Source organism: Mustela erminea, chromosome 14, assembly GCF_009829155.1.
Source record: "Mustela erminea isolate mMusErm1 chromosome 14, mMusErm1.Pri, whole genome shotgun sequence".
NCBI classification, from domain to species: Eukaryota; Metazoa; Chordata; class Mammalia; order Carnivora; family Mustelidae; genus Mustela; species Mustela erminea.
In genome coordinates, this window is record NC_045627.1 from 28,261,386 (window position 1) to 28,284,677 (window position 23,292).

General features: G+C 40.6%; 1 protein-coding gene across 7 annotated transcripts in view; it reads right to left on the bottom strand.

Annotated features, from left to right (window-relative positions):
* RHOBTB1 (Rho related BTB domain containing 1) overlaps nt 1-23,292 on the bottom strand; it is a 121,207-nt gene that overhangs the window by 68,772 nt on the left and 29,143 nt on the right. Inside the window, exon 1 of one of the 7 annotated variants that reach the window (XM_032312425.1) lies at nt 358-436. The exons of 5 other annotated variants lie outside the window; for them this stretch is intronic. The gene's annotated coding sequence lies outside the window, so the exon portion shown is untranslated. Of the gene's footprint in view, nt 1-357; nt 437-23,292 lie in introns of those variants that run through there. One more of the 7 variants, XM_032312422.1, reaches the window with a different exon arrangement.

Sequence of the window (23,292 nt, forward strand, 5' to 3'; positions counted from 1 at the left end):
TGCACATTCTCACCAGCATTCACTATATTTTTAATTCACTTGTTCAGTAATTTTGTAGGGACAGCTCATTTGTTTTAATTTTCATTTCCCTAATGGCTAATGATTTTGAACATCTTTCCACGTTCATTGTTGCTACCCATATCTCTCTTTGCTGCAATATCTGTTCATGTCTTTGGCCTATTTTGTAATTGGATTTTTTTTTAAACTATTGAGTTTTTTCAAAAATATATTCTAGGATCATAGAATTCTCAAATTGCAAGTTAAATACAACCTCAAGATCATTCTATTTTCAATTCAACCACTTGTTCAACATTTCTGTTACCATCAGTTTTATAGAGAAGAGTCTCAGATACTTACATAAAGTATTTCCAAGGACTTACATAAACCTTCTATAGAAAGAGCCTTCTCAAGATTATTTTATACACCTGCATTTCAGCGGAGGGTAACAGACTCCCACAGAACTGCCAGCACGTGGCTGCAGCCCAAGGGGCGAGGCCCCACCTCTGCGCAGGCGCAGGTCTGCGCCTGCGCCTGCGCTCCTCTTCCTCCTCCTCCTCCTCCTCCATCTCCAAGCACCTAGGCTTGGCGAGGCACCTGCGTTGGGCCACAGGCACAGGAGAGGAGGAGCTCCTTGCGGAGTCCGTCTCTTCCTCCTGGGATGTAGGATTTGGTATTGTCATTGGCTGTTTAGAGGGGAGTATCCTGGGTGGCGAGTTCCGGGTGTTAGAAAAATTTCACGGGCCAGTACCACTAAGGCTTGAGCATGTGGGAGAGAATCCGCTCATCCCTGTGCCTGGTTTTAAGTACAGATGCGCTTGGTAGAAAGATGTGAAAAAACGGCTGTTGGTGCAGATTCCTGGAGTCACCACGATGGCTTTCGTGACAGCCCACAACCATGGCACTGTCAAGATGCAGTGGCTGGTGGCACAGTCGATCTGCTGGCCCACATCTGTGGGGTTTTCTGACTCTGAAAGAAACGCTTCTGGACTCCAGAGCAGAAGAAGGGCTCTGGGCCCTGGACTCAAGCAGCGGTTTCGTGGCGGTTTGCTTGGACAGATCGTCTTGCGTGCCAGCTCTAGCTCCCACCACCGGGCTACCGGGTCTGCAGGAAAGGCTGTGCGTGGCTCTGGCGAATGGTGACAGCCAGGTAAGACTGACTCTATTCTAGGGCTCTTCGTTCACGGTAAGCATTGAAGGCCCACGAAGGAAATCATCTGACCCTCCTGGGACCTCTGCGTCTCCTGAGACCTTTCCTTGTATACAGGAATTCTAGCGCTTCTGCCACGGTAGCTGTTTCTCCGAGATGTCCGACTACTCTGGGGCCAGATGTTGCGCAGCATTCCATATGGTCGGGAGGGGCCCTTCCCCAGCTTTCGTGTAGTTCATACATCACCAACCTGGAAACACCTGCCATCACAAAAGCTTTCTGTCCCGAATACTACAGGCAGACTTTGTGAATCTGTATGTGTTTATTGCGTTTTTCAATAAACTGGGTGAGACCCTGAAAACCCTTAAGCCCAAGTGGCTAAGCTGTGTTAGTTTTTTGACTGCTTGGGTATTTACCTGGGGTGTTTCTCAAACTCTGGAGATATCTGAAGCTTCTGTTTTCTGTTCACTGTTTTGGGGAAATCTAAGCTAGTCTTGGCTGTGGGAATCAACTGGAAGAGATAACCCTTTACCTGAAAACTCCCAAGTGGAAATGAACTCCTAGGCTTGGATTTGTAGTCCAGTTATCACTGTCAGTCCTGACTTAGTCTCTGTAACAAACTTTTTCTGAAGCACCAGTATAGATGGACCCAGAAGGTATCTGTGGTAGCTGGGTCCATCTACCTACCATCTGGAGGTAGATGGATGGACAGATGAATGCATGAATACTCTAGATAATCTAGTGGCTCTAATTTTGGAATTTTTGTGATTACCCTTTTAGAGATAGAAGAATTAAATACTATTTTTCTATGACGGCAAAAAGGTTTTTCATATTGGAGTTCCTATCTTACCAGGCACTAATGGATCTAGGTCCTGTGATGGAAACCTACACAAAGGTATTCTTTTCTTATAGTATGGTAAATGTGTTTGTGCAGGTTTACATAAAAATCTGTATGGGGATGCCTGGGTGGCTGAGTGGGTTAAGCATCCAGTTCTTGATTTTGGCTCAGATTGTGACCTCAGGGTTCTGAGATTGAGCTTTGAGTAGGGCTTCATGCTCAGCAGGGAGTGATCGTCTCTCCTTCTGCCTCTCCCCATGCCCCTCTGCTTGCTCTATCTAAAGAAGATAAATAAATCTTAAAAAAAAAAAAATCTTTCTGTGTAGATCCATTCATTAGGTTTTCTGTTGGGTTGAGGTGAGTTTGATAAAAATGTGATTTTGGAAGCTCCACAAATCTGACTACATTCTCTTCCTGTCAAAATTTCTCTCACTAAGATGGTGTTCCACTGGTCTAGCTCAGCATGTGTAAGAGGAGGTAGTAAACAGATTTTATGGTTTTCTACGTCTTTGTTTAGTACGGTGTTACTAATTGAAAGACATATGTCATACCTTTTAAAAATTTTTTTATTTCTTAAAGATTTTATTTATGTGACAGAGAGAGACACGGTGAGAGAGGGAACACAAGCAGGGGGAGTGGCAGAGGGAGAAGCAGGCTTCCTGCTAAGCAGGGAGCCAGATGTGGGGCGTGATCCCAGGACCCTGGGACCATGAGCTAAAGGCAGACGCTTAATGACCGAGCTGCCCAGGCATCTGTATGTTATACCTTTAGAAAGAAGAAAAACACAACAAACTAATGTGCAATGTTTATCTTTGATTTTTTAAAGTAAAATATGATTTTAAAAGTAAAAGTGTGATTCTTTCATAAAAATATGAAAACATATATCATACCTCTAGAAAGAAGAAAAACAAAACTGTCTATAATTATGATGTGTATCTTTGATTTTTTTTTAAGTAAAAATATGATAAAAATCTGCATATGAAAGGGACATTTGTTTCAGGAATAAGCTATATTCATAATATTAAAAAGGTGCTAATGCTAGATTTCAACTTTACTTAATTAAAAACAAATGACAAGATTTATATATCACAGCATATTTAAGGCTATCTTGCCTGACCAGCTGTTTCATACAAAAAATACAAACTGTGTTCCTTTTCATGAAACAAGTGAAAAAACCCCCACAAAAAAACAACAACAAAAAATCCAAACACACATTAAAGGTAGTAGAAACAGGATGAAAATAAATTATATTTTGACTATCCCACTAACGAGCCATGTAATTCTGTGCTAGACCCTTAATCCATTGCACCTCAAAGTGCCCTATGTAAAATTAGGCTAAGACTCATAGCTTTCTAAAAGGTTGTTAAGAGGACTAAGTGAAAAAATGTTTGTGGAAAATGTGAAGTATGAAACCCTACACACACTGGGAAATATGAAAATGGACTCATTGCGAGGCCATTTAAAAACAGTGTGCCCCACAGGGTACCCCTTGATTTGAGAGTACCAAAGATCAATCACAGAGGAACTATATCATTCACACAACTCATCTTTCAAGTGCTGACTCTAAGTATTACACATAATAGTCTCCACCAAAATCTCTTTAAGTAGGAAGTTTAATATTTGAGATTTGACGTTTTTGCTTTGCCAGTGACTTGCAACTGCTGCATTTTCTCCCTCATAGAAGTGAGCTAAACTACATGCAGAAACTAGAAAAATAAATAGACTACACCACACACACACACACACACACACGCACGCACAGCCCATTTCATAAGAATAATTCGCCTATGCGTAGATCACATTTTTCTGCTTACCCAGCATTTCTGATATACATATCACTTAATCTTCATGACAAGCTTGAGAATTATTATCTCAAGTATGGGAGACGGGGAAATGAAGTTTCCTAGAGGGTGACTTGCTCTCTGTGAGTAGAGGGGGAACGAGAATTCTTCCAAACCCGGAATTCTAACCCTGATCAACAGACCGTGTGAAAGTAACTATTCTGAGGTAATTCAGTGCACAGTAGACTAACTTATGCATAGACACCGCTTTCGAAGGAATACTATTTTTTTTTTTAGAAATACCAGTAACCTGGAAGCCAACTCACCAGTCAGCCCCTAGGAAGAAAGCTGAAGCATGGAGACTTTTCCTTAGTTGGCATTAGTCGCCTTTTCATAATGGTTCCTTATCTAAAAGCACCGAGGAGCTGATTCCTGTCCCTGGAGATGAGAACATCTGTCTTTGCGCACACAACTGAGACTCTCCTGAGTTCTGTAAATATTTATGTTTACCGTCATATTTCACATGACCTCTACTTTACCACTTGGTAAACTCCCCTTTATGGACAAGTAGTTAACTGAGTCACATGTGAGTGATATAAGCAGTTAAACAGGTTAAGATCAATATTGAAGGAGCACAATCCCTTAGCTTATAAACATAAGCTGTGGACTCCTGAGGGCCACAAAATCTGGGGTCAGGCACAAAATCTCACTTCCCATCCTTGTGTCTGTCTTAGGAAAAAACTGGGGTGGTGCTAACGGGCACGGTAGGGTCATTGTGTTTCCATACCCACAGAGCTTGAACAGCAGTGTGGGCAAGAAAGCCCACAGTGAATGGTTTTAAATAATGGTGAATGATAAAACTGGTATAAGACATCGTAGTTCCAACTTCTAACTACTCACATATACAGGCCACCTGTGTTACTTGTGAAAAAGCTGCTATTTTAAGGGAAAATTACCCTTCATGATTTCTTTTGTTCCGCTGTCATCACTGCCGACATCACATTGGTCATCCATGCAAAGGCACTTTGAGATCACAGAAACGGTTTGCAGAGATTAAAGTGTAATAAACAGGGAAGTTACCAGCAGGCATAAATAATGGTAATAAACACCAAGATTGCCACTGGACATTTTAATCCATAATTATGTTAGATAGTATTGAGTAAGCATCCACTATGTGTGGGGGTGTGGTGCTAAATGCTTTCACACTCACAGTAACTCCTTTCAATGACTCCATGAGGGAAGGACCACTATCATCCCCATTTTATAGAAGAGGAAACGGAGGACTAGAAAGGTCAGGTCACTCGCCACAGGTCAAACTCCTATTTAAGTATTATTCATTTTAAAATAAGAACTCCTGATAGAGAAAGATTCCACTTTGATGTAATTAGGACTTCACACTTAGGATGCCTTATTCATTCAAAGTAATGCTGATTACAGTGTAGGACATTGCATTGTATAATTGGAACACTGATGGGCTACAGCTTCTCCTAAACTCTGACATCAAACTTACAGAAACTACCTCAATACTTTGTATTTTAGAAACCCCAGGTAGGTTAAAGGTTGAGAAGAGTTGAAGAGAGCCCATCTTTATGAGTTGACAGCTTCAGGAGTCATAGGGTCCTTGACAAGATGGCCAACATCTGGGCGTCAGGTGTCTGTGAGAGACCTGGCCTCACTGCCACCACGGCACAGAAAGCACATAATTTATGGAAAAATATACAATGCAATCTCTACCTCATTTCTTGATATTTCTTGAAATTAAATTATTGCTCTACTTCCTAAAGGAACAAGTACCATGCTATAATGGTTTCACCTTGTGCTGGCAATGTCAGGTTGATGAGATAAGAGGGGAAGGTTATGCAGAAAAATCCCAGCCCTTTTTAACAGATGATGTGATTATGAAGTCTGATATAAATATATGGGTAATACAGATAAGGCAGGGACTTAGGCTCCTAGTAAGCATATTATTCTTAATTACCAAGTGAAGAGTATTGCTTGATGTTTGAATATCCACTCTATCTAGTGGGGGAATAAGCTCTATACATAAGCATTCATTAGTTTGAAAGTGATTCTTCTTTCTTCCTAATTGTTGGCCAATCTGGAATTCCTGTTGAAAACCCTGTGTACTTCATTCCTTTCTAAGTTACACGGCACCTGAAGGGACAGTGGTATTTGTGTGGGGTCCAATCCAAACAACATCTCTTTTTATTTATATTTTTAAAATTTTATTTATTTATTTGAAGCCTGAGAGAGAGAGAGAGAGAGAGAGAGAGAGAGCGCACACACGAACAGGGGGAGGGGCAGAGAGAGAAGCAGGATCCCCACTGAGCAGGGTGCTGGACATGGGGCTCCATCCCAGTACCCCGAGATTATGACCTGAGCCGAAGGCAGATGCTTAACTGACTAAGTCACCTAGGTGTCCTCAACACCTCTTTTTAATAATAAAGATGATATATCCTCTACTGGGATACAGGTAGTTCTGCTTTCTATAAAACAAAACCTCTTGCTCTTATAAACACTACTGCTTGTACTGTGAGGTAATTGCTGGCCTTGATGTTTTTTCTCAATAATACATTTGAGGTGGCTAATGGATGAAAACAGGCATATGTATCCTGCACAATAGTTTATAAATAGAAACAGGCACACAAAAGACACTCTGGTATTCTTTATAAATTTGCACTATTGCATACTATACATACAGTACTGGGGGACTGAGACACCGGGAGATATCGAAGTGTCTTCTGAATGATAAAGGAAACATTAACTTCTATCTAGTATAATTGAAGCTTTACATTTATTTTAATGTATTCCATTATATTATGATTTTATTAAACTTCATTACTAAAACGTAGCTGACTTAATTAGGTAAACTGAGCTAACTGTAATTTAGAACACTTGATCAACCAGTTCATCACCCTTTTTTAGCACTACCGCATACAGTGAGCAACGGTAAAGGTGGCCTCATTATGAGTCCAGTCCACTGGCTTGCGAGTTAGGTAATGAGGACTCCAGACTACAGTTCATCAACTCCTTGCGGGAGAACTTCCTTGGGCAAGTCAAGTCACTTCAGTCAGGGCTCAGTTTCCTCATCTCTATAAAATCAAAGTGCTCACACTGGAGTGAAAGAGTTTATTTCAGTCTTGAGTTCCAAAGTGATTCCACTATTCGTGTTGAAATTATGATGAAAGGAGCAATGACACGGTTGTCTCAAAGAGTGCTTCACACTTTTTGTAGCATGAAAGATTCGAGAAACATATTCAGCAAGTGTCAAATGAGTACCTTGCATGTACTTACTACTAAGTTAAACTGATTTTCTTTAATGACTGATAGCCCTCATTTGGCTTGGAGTTAGGGTTACCAGATAAAACACAGGGCACCCTATTACATTCTAGTGTCCTAGGCAATGTATGGGACAGTCTTGTATTAAAAAATTAGTCACTGTCTGAGATTCAAAGGTAACTGGGTATCCTGTTTTTATTTTATTTGAATCGATTAATTAATTTGCTAAATCTGGCAATGTAATGGGTTGGAAAGGATGAGGAACAGGGAGAAAAATTAGATGGAAAGAAAGTAGACAAAAGCATTTTTGGAATTACTGAATAATGAATTTAATAGTGAACAGTAGATGAATTAACCAAGTAGCATATCCCAAACTATCATATTGGATGAACCCTGAGTGAAACTCTGTAAATAGGGGGGAATAGTCCTTTATTTACTTATAAAGGGTCAAGTTTGGGAAATACTTTGTATTTTATTCTCTTCTTAAAGTTATAGTTCTTATTGTGAGACTTTTCAGGATGTTTATATGTGACAGTGAATTATGCCGATAGGAGGGAAGAAGGCAGTGTTGAACTGTCCAAACTTGTTTGACGAGGGAACTCTTCTTTTGATATTAGAATACCTATCAGTTATCCACATGTTCCAGTGAATACACATTGTAAGCATCAAAGTAAGTAATAGAAAACAGTGGCACCTGGGTGGCTCAGTGGATTAAAGCCTCTGCTTTTGGCTGAGGTCATAATCCCAGGGTTCTGGGATCAAGCCCCACATCGGGCTCTCTGCTCAGCAGGGAGCATGCTTCCCTTCCTCGGTCTCTGCCTGCCTCTCTGCCTACTTGTGATCTCTGCCATTCATTCCAACGAACTTAACATGGAGGCTTCCTTCTGATTAGGCAGACATGTGGGTCATTGTGGTCAATTATTTAAGGAGTAACTATCCTGGGTTACCCCAAACCACAGATAATTGCCAGCTACCATTACATAGCACATTACATGCCACATTACATAGCATTACATAGCAAAAATACATTCCTTAAATTGCCAGCAGTGCTGATTATAAAACACTGTAATTATTTAGGGTAGCATAGAAGCAGTGACCCTGTATTAGCATTCTCTAAGTCTGAATTTGTCATCTATAACTTGTGGTCACTGACAGATACTCAGAAGGGCCCAGTTTTTTTTATTGCAAAGGAGATAGGAACCCATATGTGTACCAAGTTTGTTTGATGTTTGCAAAGAACGTTGTTATTTTATTTTTTTAAAAAAGAATTATTTATTTATTTATTTATTTGACAGACAGAGAGAGAGGGGGAAGCAGGCTCCCCACCAAGCAGAGAGCCCGATGTGGGGCTTGATCCCAGGACCCTGAGATCATGACCTGAGCCAAAGGCAGAGGCTTAACCCTTTGAGCCACCCAGGTGCCCAAGAGTGTTGTTATTTTAAACATGAAGTCTATGCTATCAGGGTTGATGAGGTATTTTTCATTTACACATGGTATTAAATTCATAATGAGCCACTCATTTTCTCAATGGACACATTGAACTACTTTCATGTGGGATTCTATGGAAGTTTTCTAGTTGGGACTCAATTCTCTTCTGAGTGATTCAGCTGTTCTCAAACAATTTGGTGCTGTGGTGTAACACCACTAAATCCTAGGAGTCAGCTCAAATTCTGGCCTCCTCCCATCTTCAAAGCCAACCTGAATCAAATGCTATTTGATACGGAGAATGCTAAAATGGAGGTCCAAGTGAGTAAGTTAAGTAGAAGGGGAGGAAAAAGATGGAACAAAGTTTTTGGATAATCATAAATTTTGTAATCCTGTTCTGAGAACTGAAAGAATACTCCTAATAATTTGTGCAGTGGTAATAACACGCCAGTCTTTACTGAATGCTCACTCATGGCTACACACTGTCCAGTGCTTTGAATGCTTCATCTCGTGTTACCCTCACGGCAGCCCTGAGAGGTACTATTACCCTCTTGTACAGGTGGGAAAGCTGAGGTACAGAGAGGTTCAGTCAGTTGTGCAAGATCACATCCCTAGCAAGAAGAGTTCAGGGATTGGCATTCCAAGTCAAAAATTCAATCCCAAATTCATAACTGTGGTCCAGTACTGCTGCCAAGTGGAAGGACTTACTGTGAGCAGACACCACTTGTGAGTGTATTTTCGGTGCTTTCCCAGACCAGACACAGATTTCACTGTTAATCAGATTAAAAGTCGGTAATTGGACGCTCAGAACATGTGGTTAAAAGACTCAGTACAGGGTAAAAAGGCTAATGCCAAATTAAAGAAGGTGGAAAAGTAAAGCACCTCTGAGGAAGAAATCATAGGGAACTTCCCTGGATTCCATTTTTATATGCATAAAGTTAAAGCCTGAAAACATTTAGTTTTAAGCACTGTGTATTATAAGGAGTGCTAATGCAATCCTAAGTTTTCTAAAAATGTCAAACTCTCATTTAAGAACCAAAATTTCTGAGTTGGCCATCTTACAAAAGAAATTCAACAGGTTTTGGTTTTAAAGAGTTTGGGACTTTGACACTACATAGGTCAGAGGAGCTCCATTATTTTTATTTGATGAGTAAGCATAACTGGATCTTTAAGGCAAAACTTGGAATTAAAATATTGTCTACATCAAAAACTAATGATGTACTGTGTGGTGACTAACATAACATAATAATAAAATAAAGTAAAAAAATAAAATACTGTCTAGATACAAATTTCTAAGATATTTTTGTTTTAGATAAACCTCACAAAATATCAGCCATCGACCATATCATCACCAGAGAGCACAGAGTAGGAGTGCCTATTGCGATGGCGACACAGGGAAGGGATCAAATCCTTCTGCTTGTGGGTGGGGAGGGCATCAGAATCTTCCAAGAACAGGTACCTGGGTGGCTCAGTCAGTTAAGCCTCTGCTTTCAGCTCAGGTCCTGATCCTGGGGTCCCAGGATCGAGTCCCGCATTGGGCTCCTTGCTCAGTGGGGCCTGCTCCCTCTGCCTCTGGTGTTCCCCAACTTGTGTTCTCTCTCTGACAAATAAGTAAATAAAATCTTAAAAAAAACCCCTAATGGTTAAAAAAAAAAAAGAGTCTTCTAATAAATGTCCTAGGAGGAACATCATTTATGTTAAGCCTTGAAGGATGAAAAGAATTCTTACAGGTAGAGAAAGAGGTACACAGGAGAGTCATTCTGTGCAGAAGGAAGAGAATTAACAAAATTCTGACAATTTGAAAGAGTATAATAGTTTTAAGTAACTAAAAGGAGTCTGTGGCCATGGGGCAAGGTGATGTAACAAAAGATTACCTAGCTATCCAAGCAAACAGAAGCCTTGGATATGATTCTAATGAGTTTGCTTAAGGACACAGCGAAGCCATAGGAATGATTTTTTTAAGTAGCATTTAAATGAGATGTAATTTACCTACAGTACAATGTCTACACCTTGGGTTCAATTATTTTTTTAAAAAAAGATTTATTTGAGAGGGAGAGTGCTGGAGGAGTGGTGGAAGGAGAGGGAAAGAGTGAGAGAATCTCAAGCAGACTCCCCACTGAGTATGAAGCCCAACACAGGGCTTGATCTCATAAGCCTAGATCATGACCTGAGCCACAATCAATCAAGAGTTTGCTGCTTAGCCGACTGAGCCACTGGCACCCCTCCTTTTATTATAATATGTAAATGCCCACATGACCACCACCTGGATCAAGACGAAGCCAACATTAATACTCACGACAAAACCTGACCAGGACATCATGAGCACAGACCCCCAAATCCTGAACAAACTATTAGGAAATAAAAAATATCAGCAAGTCTAGCAACTTAACAAAGGATAATTCATCAAGACCAAGTGGACAGGAATGCAAGGTTGGTTTAACATTCAAAACCCAGGAAAACAAATCACCATATTAGTAGAATAGAAAATGATATGATCATCTCAATAGATACAGATAAAGTAATTGATAAAATTTGACACCGATTCAAGATAAAACCTTTTATCTGAGTATTTAAAGCAAGGGAAAGGCAGGGCCAGGCCTGTGTTGTTTGGAGTTAATGACTTTTCATGAAGCACTCACAGTCACAGTACTTGGCCTTGGAATGGGGAGCTACAGGATGACATTCTCTAAGAGAAGTTTCCAGAGATATTGGAGAAAGCAAAATCCACAGACATCCAACATTACCATTTGAGGCACAGTGCCAAATGCTGACTGCCAAGTGAGCAATAGATTTACTCCAGACCTCTTTAAGAGCTATGCAGACAAGCATAGGACTCAGACAGGGTCCATTAAAAATGTGATTGCTCCACACATCACAAGCAGCAGCGCTAATGGATACTGCTTACATGTCTCTGAGCTTGGCTGCTGTATGCCGTAACAGAAATAAGGCAGAATAAAAAGCTGAAGAGCCCAGGCCTGTAGTGGTCCATGGCAATAAACATAACTGGGGCAAACCCGAGTCTTAGTTTTGTCTGCCATTAACCAGCTATGTGCCCTGCAGAAAGACAGGTTCCTCCCCTAGGTCTTTTTCTGTACCTGTGAAATACATGGGCTCGTCAGGTGGGCCACAGAATAAGTCAGATCTAGGTTTCAATCCTGGCTCTATCCTTTACCATCTGTGGGACCTGTGCCTCAGTTTCTATATCCGTGTAAAGAAACCTCCATGTGTTTCTCTGCAGATTCAATACACTCGTGTAAATGGAGCTCTTAACACACTCGCTGAACATACTGAGCTCTCAATAAAAGTAGATGTTATTAATGTTTTTAAGAATTAGCTATTAGCCTTTAAATGCCATAATGATAAACAGTACACTGGAAACACTAATTTGTTCTGACATGGAGATTGGTAGGTGTTGCGGAAAGCTTTGAAATTCTGCGTAGCCTGCCTGTCATCACAGGTGGTACAGTGAGAAGTTTGATAATTTTAGCAGGAAGGAAAACAGAAGGGTAGATATTCTTTCATGATTTAATCTTGGTAATGTACCAATGATTTCATTACCATGTGCAGAAAACTATGATGGCATTTCTTATACTCTGATAAGTACTAAGTGAAAAATCTAATTAAATGATGCATCCATAGCATTTCCATAGAAAGTAATTAATCTGACAACCAGAACCCCCTATTGATTATGGTGGTGAATTAAATCAAATAGTATGATTATCTAAGTAATCCAACAGGGTTTGACGTCCCTAGACAGACGTGTGGTTTTGCAAGTTGTAAGTAAGCTGCTCACAGGAACAGAGTACCCCCTTAAAGAACTAGAAATTTAATATCTGCATTTGCAGCTTCACAAACTGTATCAAATAAATGACTGCTTTTCCTGAAAGTCATTTTCATAGGACCCATCTGAGAGTTTGAAGGACTTGCTTGGACCATACTTCACACTGAAAATATTCATGAGAGATTTAAATGATATTATTTTGGATCATGGCCCTATCATATGCTGGATTCTTTCTTATTTATGGGCAGTCATAGCCCAGGTCATGAAGACTTTGTGATGATACAGCTGGATGGCATTTTCTGTGATCTTCTGGGTCGTACTGGGGGCTCGGCGACTTCCACAGGCCCATCCCCTGGGTGCTACTGGCTCCTACTCTATCGCTTATCACTTCCAATGCCCATGAACTTGCCATTTCAGGAAAAAACCCTACATCGTGTCCACAGGGCTGACAGCAGGACTGTGGAGTCTTTTTCAAACTTTTTTTCTGTAGCCCTTCCTCATTTTTCTATTGACTTGGGGTTGGTTTTGTGGGTAGGGGAGTCAATAAGTCTGTCCTTTTCTCTGAGTGAAGTGTGCTTTACTCAGGCCCTTTTTTTCTTAGAACCCTCAGTCAAGCAAAGAATGGGGAGGGGCAGCAGCTGTTGTTTTTTTTTTAGAAAAAAATTTTTTTTTAAGGTTTTATTTGTTCATTTAAGAGAGAGGGAGAGTACAAGCAGGGAGAGCAGCCGGCAGAGTGGGAGGGAGAAGCAAGCTCTCTGCTGAGCCAGGAGCCAGATGTGGGACACCATTCTAGAAACCTAGGATCACGACCTGAGCCCAAGGCAGCCCTGAACAAACTGAGCCACCCAGGCATACCCAGCAGCCGTTCTTAAAGGGCCCTGGAGCTTCCTGGATTATTTCGGTTATCCTCTGTTGATGCTCAAGGGGCACTGGGCCATGGCCAGTTTGAGTCAGATGGGAAGGCTTGTATTCAGCAAAAAGATGCAGCAGTGAGGCAAAAGTTAGCATGGAACTGACTGACAGAGTTTTTTTTTTTTTTTAATTTTAAGATTTTATTTATTTATTTGACAGACAGAGATCCCAAGTAGGCAGAGAGGCAGGCAGAGAGAGAGGAGGAAGCAGGCTCCCTGATGAGTAGAGAGCCCCATGTGGGCCTTGATCCCAGGATCTGTGGGCCTTGATCCTAGGACCCTGAGATCATGACCTGAGCTCAAGGCAGAGGCTTAACCCACTGAGCCACCCAGGCACCCCTGCCTGATAGGGTTTTAAAGTAGAACAGTTAGGGGAGTGAAAAGCCCAGATTAGAACAGTAAGGGCGCTGGAAAGAAAAGTGCTCTTCTGGCTGCAGTGTGGCTGTGGAGCTGGACACACATGGATCAGAACCTGACCCCACCGCTCACCAGCAGTGAGATTCTGGATTCATTGTCTCACCCCGGTGGGGCTCTAAAAAGGAGAGCCTCCTCCCTAAAAAGGAGACCTGCATATAGTAACAGCACCCCTGTGTATGTTATATCAACATATAAGCAGGCTGCCTCGTAAAAAAATGAATGCAACCATATGGTGTAAACGCAGCCTCACTGGAATGTCCCGGAGACCTAGACTCCAAGTGAGGAGACCTTGCCTGAGAAAGGGCTCAGCTGTTTTCTAGCTATGTGATCTTGGGAAACTCCCCCCAGCTCTTAATTCTTAGAAATGTCTGGAATGGACTTAACTGCCCCTACCTAAGGATCAGCATGAGTTCAAATGCATTGCTTTCTGTGCAAGTGCTTTTACAAGCTGTAGATTCTAAGCAACACAGGTTATTCTAGGAAAGTGTTATTGTGGTGCCATTCAATGTAGTGATCATTTATAATTTTTAAAAGGAACTGGCCATTTTTCCGCCCCCAAGATCCAAGCGTAGGACTACTGTGAGTGCAGTTAGTGGTCTAATTCTTGTTGGAACCAACGTGAAAATCATCTGGTTATCTCAGGCATCCAATATAACTCTTACCAAAAGAAAAAGGAGACACTTTCCTACAACAGATAACATATCAAAATATACAGAAGGGTTATATGTTCCTTTCAAACATAAGCTCACAGAAAGAGCAGAGGAAAGAGGAATGATTTATGATTACCAGTAGCCATTTTATAGACTGCTCTCAAACTGCAAATGCAAAATAAAGTTAGGAGTCTAAATTGGCTCTTACACCTACTCTTTCTACAAACAATTTTTCCCCCCTTTTAGGGGAAGTTTCCACACCCTCAGGAAGCAGCAAATTATATAGTGCTTTTTCTCTTCCTCATAAAATATACTAGTGTAAATGCCTAGATCTTTTTCAAACAGTTACAATTTTCGGTTTTCCTCTAAGGAAGTTTTCCACTTGACAAGTATTTAGAAACTTATCTGTCCTTTGATAAGGTCTTAAGATGATATACAGTAGCTCTGGAAATAACAGTTGGTTTAGTTGGTTTTGGGCAAATAGAAATAGTTTTAAATATGTTGTGGTTCCTGGTCCAGTGGTAACAATTTTTTTCCCTTCCTGAGTTGGTCCTGGCTTCATCAGTCTAACTGTCACAATGCTATGATCCTGCTACTTTACCTCTTCAAAGCAATGTCACTTCAACTAACTACCAGTTTCACCGTACTTAAAGGAAATAATGTCATTCTTAGTCTAGAGTTGGAACGTCATGAATGATTATCAGACATAGTGTTAGGACTGAAAGTCCCATTTTCTAACATCTCCATAAAGTCTTGGTTGTAATGCAGACCACAGGTATGGATATGATGGTAGAATTCTCCCAGGAAATATCGCAAATAAGTATAATTTCCAGTCAGAGTGATCTGCATAAATAAGCAATCCCACAAACAAACCACACCATGTGGTTTGACTAAAAGTTATGGCAGGAAGTTCTCAGGGCCACTCACTGCTATGGAGGTAGACCATTTTCACTACCCTTTGCTCCATACAGAAAACCCAAATAGCTCAGCAAAAATTGACTAAATTATAATTCTGACATCATTAATCTTTTTCTTCACATACTTGAAATGCATGTTGCTCCCAATTTCACAAGATGAAAGTGAATAAAGAAGTTTAATCAGCAAATAATCCGAATACAATAAAAGAGATCCCAGAAGATAAATTCACAGGTATTATAAGAGGCTTTTAGGGCAGCCCTTGCAAAGTCTCTTTTGAAAGTTGCACCCTTTGCATAAAAATGTCTCTGTGCAGAATAAAATATTTAAACAGCAACATTAACTAAAAAAAGAAAGCCTCAGCATCAGAAAAGTGCACACTCAGGCTCTCCCTCCCTGTTTAGGAAGCTTCCTGTGGTTCGTCATCACCTTTTAAATATAAAGTTATGTGTTCTGTTGGAACAGGACAAGGGTGTCTTCAGAACTGTGGGTCTCCAAAAGAAATCCAGAACATTTGTAAAAGGAGCAAAGAGTTTTACGTTACACTGCTCCCCACAGTTTATAGCTAGGTGGACACATTCCTGTGTCATCCTCCCCTAGATCATGTAACTTAGTATTCCCTTCTTAAGTATAAGTTCTCTGCATTAGCTTCTCTGTTCCACACATTAGTAAGTGCAGCATCTGACACATGGTTCTTCCATATTAGGTAACACCCAACTGAATAAATGAATAGGCATTCAGTGATACAATGGCCTGTTTCAAACCAACTGAAGGGAAAAGAAAACCAACCCTTTGATTTCTTTGCTTTGACACATCTTATAATTTTTTTCCCAACTGTCTCGAGCCATTGCCTATTCTAAAATTGTATGAAAGATGTAATGATTTTGCTAGTTAGGTATTTAGATATAAACACTCAGAAATACCACTGCCGGTTTGCTTACAGAAGACAGGTCTGGGAAGGATGGTAGAGACTGGAGTAAAGGCTGGCGCCAGAGATCTAAGCCAGACTGAGAAAATCCTTTCCTGTTTAGGCCACCGCTGCCCTCTAGGGGACACATGGAAAATAAGCAACGTCTCTTTAGCTGCCAGAAATCTGAGAAGACTTTAGAAAATCATCCCATCCATCCATCCATCCACTTTTTATTAAGGAAGACATAATTAAAAACTAATTAAAATAACTTCAAGGATAGCTGTAGAATCCTAAAAAGATTTGCATGTTGCATGCTTTCCTAGCATCACCTGAGTTAGAGTTTCTTTTAGCAGATAAGAAATTCTTTTGTCTCTCCTAATTTTCCTGCAGCAATTTAAACATGTTCTTTCTTGTCCTGTTAAGAAACAGCTGCTTACTGTGACTAACATGTTAGTCACTGTTTATACTTGCATCTTTTAGGTTCCAATGCCGCTGAAACCAGAAACCCCAGCTCCTTCGGCCCTTCTTTATAAAGTTAGTTTGTACGGGGGAGGGGGTGTGATATGTAAACATTTCTAAAGTTGTGAAATTGTTATTTCTGGACAAAGAAGCTTTATTAATCTGAAGTGAAGCGCAGAGATCAACTTGTGATTTTTACGTGGCAGGTCCAATTTAAAATTCCCTCAGGTCACTCAAACTTCTTCATACAAAACTTGAAAAACTAGAGATAATATCTATTATAATCCTACTTTATAGGCAGAAATTAATCTGCTCTCTCATTTCTAAAATCTTAAAGGAGAACTGATATGATTAACTAAAATGAAATTTCTAGAAGTAACATTATTTTGCCTTAAGAGAGAATTTCATCATTTTAGGGCAATGTGGTGGGAGAATTACCTATAAAACTTCTCTTTGTCATGTATGTGACATTTGTTGAGTACTCAAATCCTCATAAGGTACTACATTAAGGATTCTAGGTGTACAAAGAAGTGTGCTACACTATCACATTTTGCCCTATATTTAATCATATTCAACAAGTACTGAAATGCTTAGTTTTTATGTGTAATATGTACGAGGTTTCAGGTATCTTGAGAATAGGGAATTTCGTTCCTCTTTGGATTATAGTACCATGGATGATTTAATTTCTCGAGTCTAATAGTAGTCCTTTAATCTTGTTTTTATTCTCCGTTTATAGATGAAGTTATGAAGCATTTTTTAGGCTAGCATGTAATAGAGATTTAAACCCAAATGTGTCTGTGTCCTTGACATGAGGATTCTTTTCTGCTTATGTGCGTAGCATCGCCCCTGGCACCTAGTAGGTATTTGGTAACTATTTGTAAAATAATTAATTGCTGTGCTTTACCTGAGTGGTGTACACTGGACAGCACAAGTTTGAACTGCATGCGTCCACTTAAACTTGGATTTTTTTTTGGATAAATACAACACAGTAAATATATTTTCTCTTCCATTTGATTTTCTTAATAACATTTTCTTCTCCCTAGCTCACTTTATTGTAAGAATACAGTATAGAATAACTATAACTTACAAAATATGTGTTACTTTGACTGTGTTATTGGTAAGGCTTCCAGTCAGTAGTAGGCTAAACGTAGTTACGTTCTTGGTGAGTCAGAAATTACACGTGGATTTTTGACCCTGTGGGGTGTTATTGCCCTTCACTCCGGCGTTGTTCCAGGGTCAACTGTATTCTTTGCCTTCACTTTGGTATTTCAAGTGCTTCAATCTGGTGTTTGGCACATAATGGTTCTTCACTAAAGTAATCATTGAATGGATGAATGAATGAAGATGTCTTGGGAAGTCTTTACTGAGTATTTTCCCACTACCTTAATTCTTATGGTATATCCATAATGGTGGGATAGTCTTAAGACCGAATTAAGACAAGTGTTTTTTGTGAGATACCATAGTGATGATAGTCTCTAACCAGCTATCCTGAAATTCATTTTTAGTTAAATTCAGGATGTCTGCTTGGTTACGGACCCACCTTGTTGGCAATTTTATTGTCTAAAAATTTGAGAAAATGCATGAGGGAAGTGATATTTCAAAAAAATCAAATTCTAACTTGTATGGGGGAAACTGGCTGGCCATGTGGAAGTAACAGGAATTTTGTAGAACAATAAAAATATAGTTTTAAAAATTGATAGGGATAGAAATTCTCAAAAATATCAGACAAATATGGCAAATTTATGAGAACAGATTTTTAAAAGTTCAGGGAACAGATTAGAAGAATTCTACAGCATAAGAATTTGAAAGAGAAAATGCCTTGAAAAGATCGAGGAGTTTGCAGAAATTCTAGACAGACCCCCAAACTCTGAAGACCAGTTTTCTCTGGTAGTATTAGGATTATGAACAATTTCTTTTAAATTTTACCTTTCTATAATTTTAACTTGTCTTAAATAACTTTCAGATAATCAAAGCAATTCTGATTATTTATAATCTACAAAATAAGGCTTACTGTAAAACAGGCCATTTCTGCCCTAGAGAAATTAGTTGCACATAATCCGGAAGTGAAAGAAAGTTGTAGAATATAAAGAAGAAACCACTCTGGTGGTTCTTATGTGACATTTTTTTTTCCATTTTCTGTGTATTTCTGTCACTTCATCCGTTGGGCATATGTTTACTGAGAAACTTCGGTGTGGCAGCACTGTTCTGGGCAATGGGGACACGGATGCGAACAAGGCCAAGTCCTTGTCCATGGAGGGCTTCTCCTCTAGTGAGGGAGAAGGACAAATAAAGTGCATCTTTAATTCTAGACAGCAAGGGTGCTTTTAAGAAAAATCGGGCTTATTTGTGGAGTGTAAGGAATAACATGGAGGACATGGGGAGATGGACAGGAGAAGTGAGTTGGGGGGAATCGGAGGAGGAGACGAACCATGAGAGACTGTGGACTCTGAGAAACAAACTGAGGGTTTTGGAGGGGGAATAAGGAGTTGGGTGAGCCTGGTGGTGGGTATTAAGGAGAGCACAGATTGCCTGGAGCGCTGGGTGTGGTGCATAAACAATGAATTCTGTAACACTGAAAAGAAATGAAAAAAATAAATAAAAATTAAAAAAAGAAAGAAAAATCGGGCTGAGTAGGGGAGAAGGAGCAACACAGTGTGGTTGCTTCACAGGTGGTCAGTGAGGCCCTCTCTGAGAAAATGGCAAGACTTGATCAGAGGACTGAATGCTATGAATTGGCCTTGGGAGAAGTCAGGCGAAGAAGAGTTGTCCAGAGGAGGATAGCAAATATAAAGGGAAGCCCGCAGATGACCTGCGACCTGTTGAGAAGACTGTCAGGACACGTACGGTTTCTGTTTGTTTACTTTGTTGTCGGTGGTGGTGATGGTGTTTGTTTGTTTGTTTGCTTTGAAAGCTCAGGGAGCACACTGTTCCAACAGCAGATGGACCTGCAGCTTAGAGAGGATGGGAACACGGATGGGTCAGAAAGAACAGAATCGTAAGACTTCTGTTTTCTTTGTCTGTGTCAAGGAGAGACTGGAAATGATAGACTGCTGTTGCTGAGAGGGAAGAGAAGATGAGGCAAGAGAGGGGAAGAGGGTGCCAACATTCTGGATGTCTTCGAGGATTCTCCAAGCTGTGTCCCTGCATGTCCATCTTTTTCACTCCCTTAGAAGTGACTATCACCCTGGGGCAAAGAGACAGTGTTGGTGTTTGTATAATTCTTTTGAGTAATCTCAATTAATTACCAGGACTTTATTGAAATGTGAGATTTGGTCATCATCACCCACTTAATAAGCTTGTTCCACCTGAAATTCTCCTTTCCTTCTGGCTTAAATTTCCCTGAGTCTGGTAAAAGGAAAGGTGTAGGTTATATTGTGCTAGTGGGAGGAGGGGCCAGATGCTAAGAGTTTAGCCCTGGAGGAAAAACAGAGAGCAGTAGAACAGGAAAAGGGAGCAGTGCTAGGGGAACAGAGGGCTGGGGCCTCAAGGGACGGACTTGAAAACATAGCTCCCTTCTCCAAAGCCCTGCTTCACCTTCCTCTTATACTCTTCAGTGTGTCCATCTCTCCCTCTTCCCACCCCCAAATAATTCAAATATTGCTCCCTCTGGGCCTCAGCAGGAATTCTAGTGCCCAAATGTCCAAGTGAAATCCAGATCGTCTTTCTGGAAACCTGGGAAATGTCATTTACCATCACTGGAAGAAAATTCGGAAGGGTGTTCAGTAAGTGTGGCATGTGATCAATTGTGAGACCGTTCTTGGTTCTATTCAAAATTCTAATGTAATGTATAAATGAATAGAATCTTCAGACATATGTGATTCCTATTTCAGAGTTTTATTTTTTCCTCTTTTAAAAAAGATTTTATTTATTTGAGAGAGAGACAGAGAGAGAAAGAGAAAGAGAGAGCGTCAAGAGGGAAATAGAGAGAGAGGGACAAGCAGATTCCACGCTGAGGGTGGAACCTGATACGGGGCTCCATCTCATGACCCTGAGATCATAACCCGAGCCAAAATCAAGAGTCTTGGATGCTGAAGTGACCGAGCCACCAGGTGCCTCCCTACCTCAGAGTTTTAAAATATTAATATCACCACCAAAATACCAAGTTTTGAGTGTTTTGATTCTTGAAGATAATAGGATGTCTCTTGTGTTCTAGAGACTGCACTAGGTTCTAGGGACAACAAATAAGCTGAGGTCCCCATAGCAAATGAAACCTGCCACACGACTGCTGACCATTTTGAGGGACTGCGGAAAACAGGAGAAGTGGAGGTTGGCAAATTGTCAGAAGCAGGGGCTCGGCAAATGTGGATCTGATTCGTCAGAGGGGGGGGTGGTTTCTTAAAACCTACATATCAGTGAGCCTCAGATCACTGTGGTAAGGCTCGCAGCTGGTTTCCAAACGATTCATCACGGTACCGGAAACAAGATCACATAGATAATGAGCACCATTTCCTTCTCTGAAAGGGTTAATGGACGAAACTGATGGGGGTAACTTGGGGAACTGGATTTCTGCAGGCTCTCTGCAGGCTCAGAGAGCATCCGTGAGGCTGAGACGAAGACATACAAGCTAGAAATCCAGGGTGCTGGCAATTTGTGGAATAGGCCACACCTGGAGGATAGAATCGAGTGATCAGGGGCTGTCTGGAAGGACATTTCTAATGGTGATGCCTCAGTCCTGTTATTGTCAACATTTTAAAAGATCAGGTGTTAAAATTTATAGAGAAAATGCTTGTAGGATTTCTGATGGGACAAGTTAGGATTTTACATAGTGAACAAGTGAGATAATAGGAGTAGAATACATTCTCCATTCCAAATGAAAAAAAAAATCAGAGTTGGTGGGATGGAACACATTTAGTGAAGTAATATTAATGGAAATAAGTGATGAAGAAATAAATGACGGTCCAAAGCAAAGAGACAAAAACCCAAGTACACAGGTAGAAGATGGCGGGGGAGGGGGGGGCATGTGACTTAGCTATTTAAGAAGCACTTGGGAATTTCAAGTATCCCTCTGATACAGTTGCCACAAAAGCAAATTCAGTATTAATGGCAAGCCAGTAGCTTGGAATAAGGCTATTGCTAATTGTATTTTATCCTGTGCAAGTCAGATCATCCTCTGAATTTGAAAAATATTAAAAAATTGGACCATGTTCAGAGGAAAGTGTCTAGGGCATTTAGGAAGGAAACCAGAGAGAATGCGGAAGCATTGGAAAGGAGCTTCTTAGGGTATCAAAGAGGACATAAACTTTTCATTAGTCCTGAAGGTTATAAGGGGGATTTTATTTTTAAAGATTTTATTTATTTATTTGACAGACAGAGATTAAAAGTAGGCAGAGAGGCAGGCAGAGAGAGAGGGAGAAGCAGGCTCCCCGCTGAACAGAGAGCCTGATGTGGGTCTCAATCCCAGGACCCGGGAATCATGACCTGAGCTGAAGGCAGAAGCTTAACCCACTGAGCCACCCAGGTACCCCAAAAGATTTTATTTTTTATTATAAGGGGGATTTATGGGGAGCCACATTATAGTAAACGTAAGGACTTTCCATCAACTAGGGGAGTCTGTGGTTGGGAGGTCAAGAGACTTATTCCTATCACCAGTGGTGTTTCAACATTACTTCAGTCATCGGAAGAGCTGTAGGGTTGTCGTTTATGACCTTGAAGGTTCCTCTCAACCTTAAGAGTCTTTAGTTCTAGAGCCCCTTGCTAACCATGTATTATACAATGACATTGACGTAGCTTTTTTGGTCACTTTCAAGTTGTGCTTTTAGAATTTGGGGAAATCAGGGGGTGCCTGGGTGGCCCAGTGGGTTAAGCCTCTGCCTTTGGCTCAGGTCATGATCTCAGGGTCCTGGGATCGAGCCCTTCATCGGGCTCTCTTCTCAGCAGGGAGCCTGCTTCCCCCCCTCTCTCTGCCTGCCTCTCTGCCTGCTTGTGATCTCTCTCTCTGTCAAATAAATAATAAAATCTTAAAAAAAAAGAAGCTGGGGAAATGGAGCAATTGACACCATATAATTCCTTCCTCCATACCCAAGTAAAAGCCACAGAGAGCAGACTATAGGACTTCAGACATTTTTAACAGTCTCATACTGATGTCAGCAGGAAAGAATGGGAAAACTAGGGTAAATGCTTGTTTGGTATACACAAGGCCAATTGGGTAAAACTTTCACCCAGAAACTGCATTTCCAGTGTGGTCTCTGGTGGTATCTGGCAGACGGCTCATTCAGTGCTATGGATGAAGCTTGCTTCGTCCTGTCATTTAGCAGAAGGGCATGGTCATCTGTGATTGTCTGCCTGTAACTGTCAATACCAACCCTTCTCTCACTGCTCTAATAAAGAAAACACACAGGTTGTGGTTGTTGGCAGTTCTATCCCAGTTCTGCACATTGCATAAAGAAGGCTTCCCGGATTTGAATACAGTGGGGCTGGGTGATGTGAGTGGTAGTCACAGCTTATATTTGGCACAACCAAATGTTACCCTCTTTAGGTATGTAATAAACCCACCACTCTACCCATGAGACATCTATTTATTCAAGAGACAAGGAATATGATGATGATAATATATGGCTTTTTCTTTTAATCACCTTATGCCAAATATTTGCTGATCAGTTCAACTCAGGTCCATGTTGAATATTAATTCTATATTTCCTGGTTCTTGGTAATTGTTCAGTGCTGCCCATTTACTGGAAGAACCAATATATTTTTTATAAAAATAGGTCACTATGAAACTTCAGACTCGTTTTTGAGTCTGGTATAGTTCTTCCTACACTTGCGGTACACACAATAGAAAA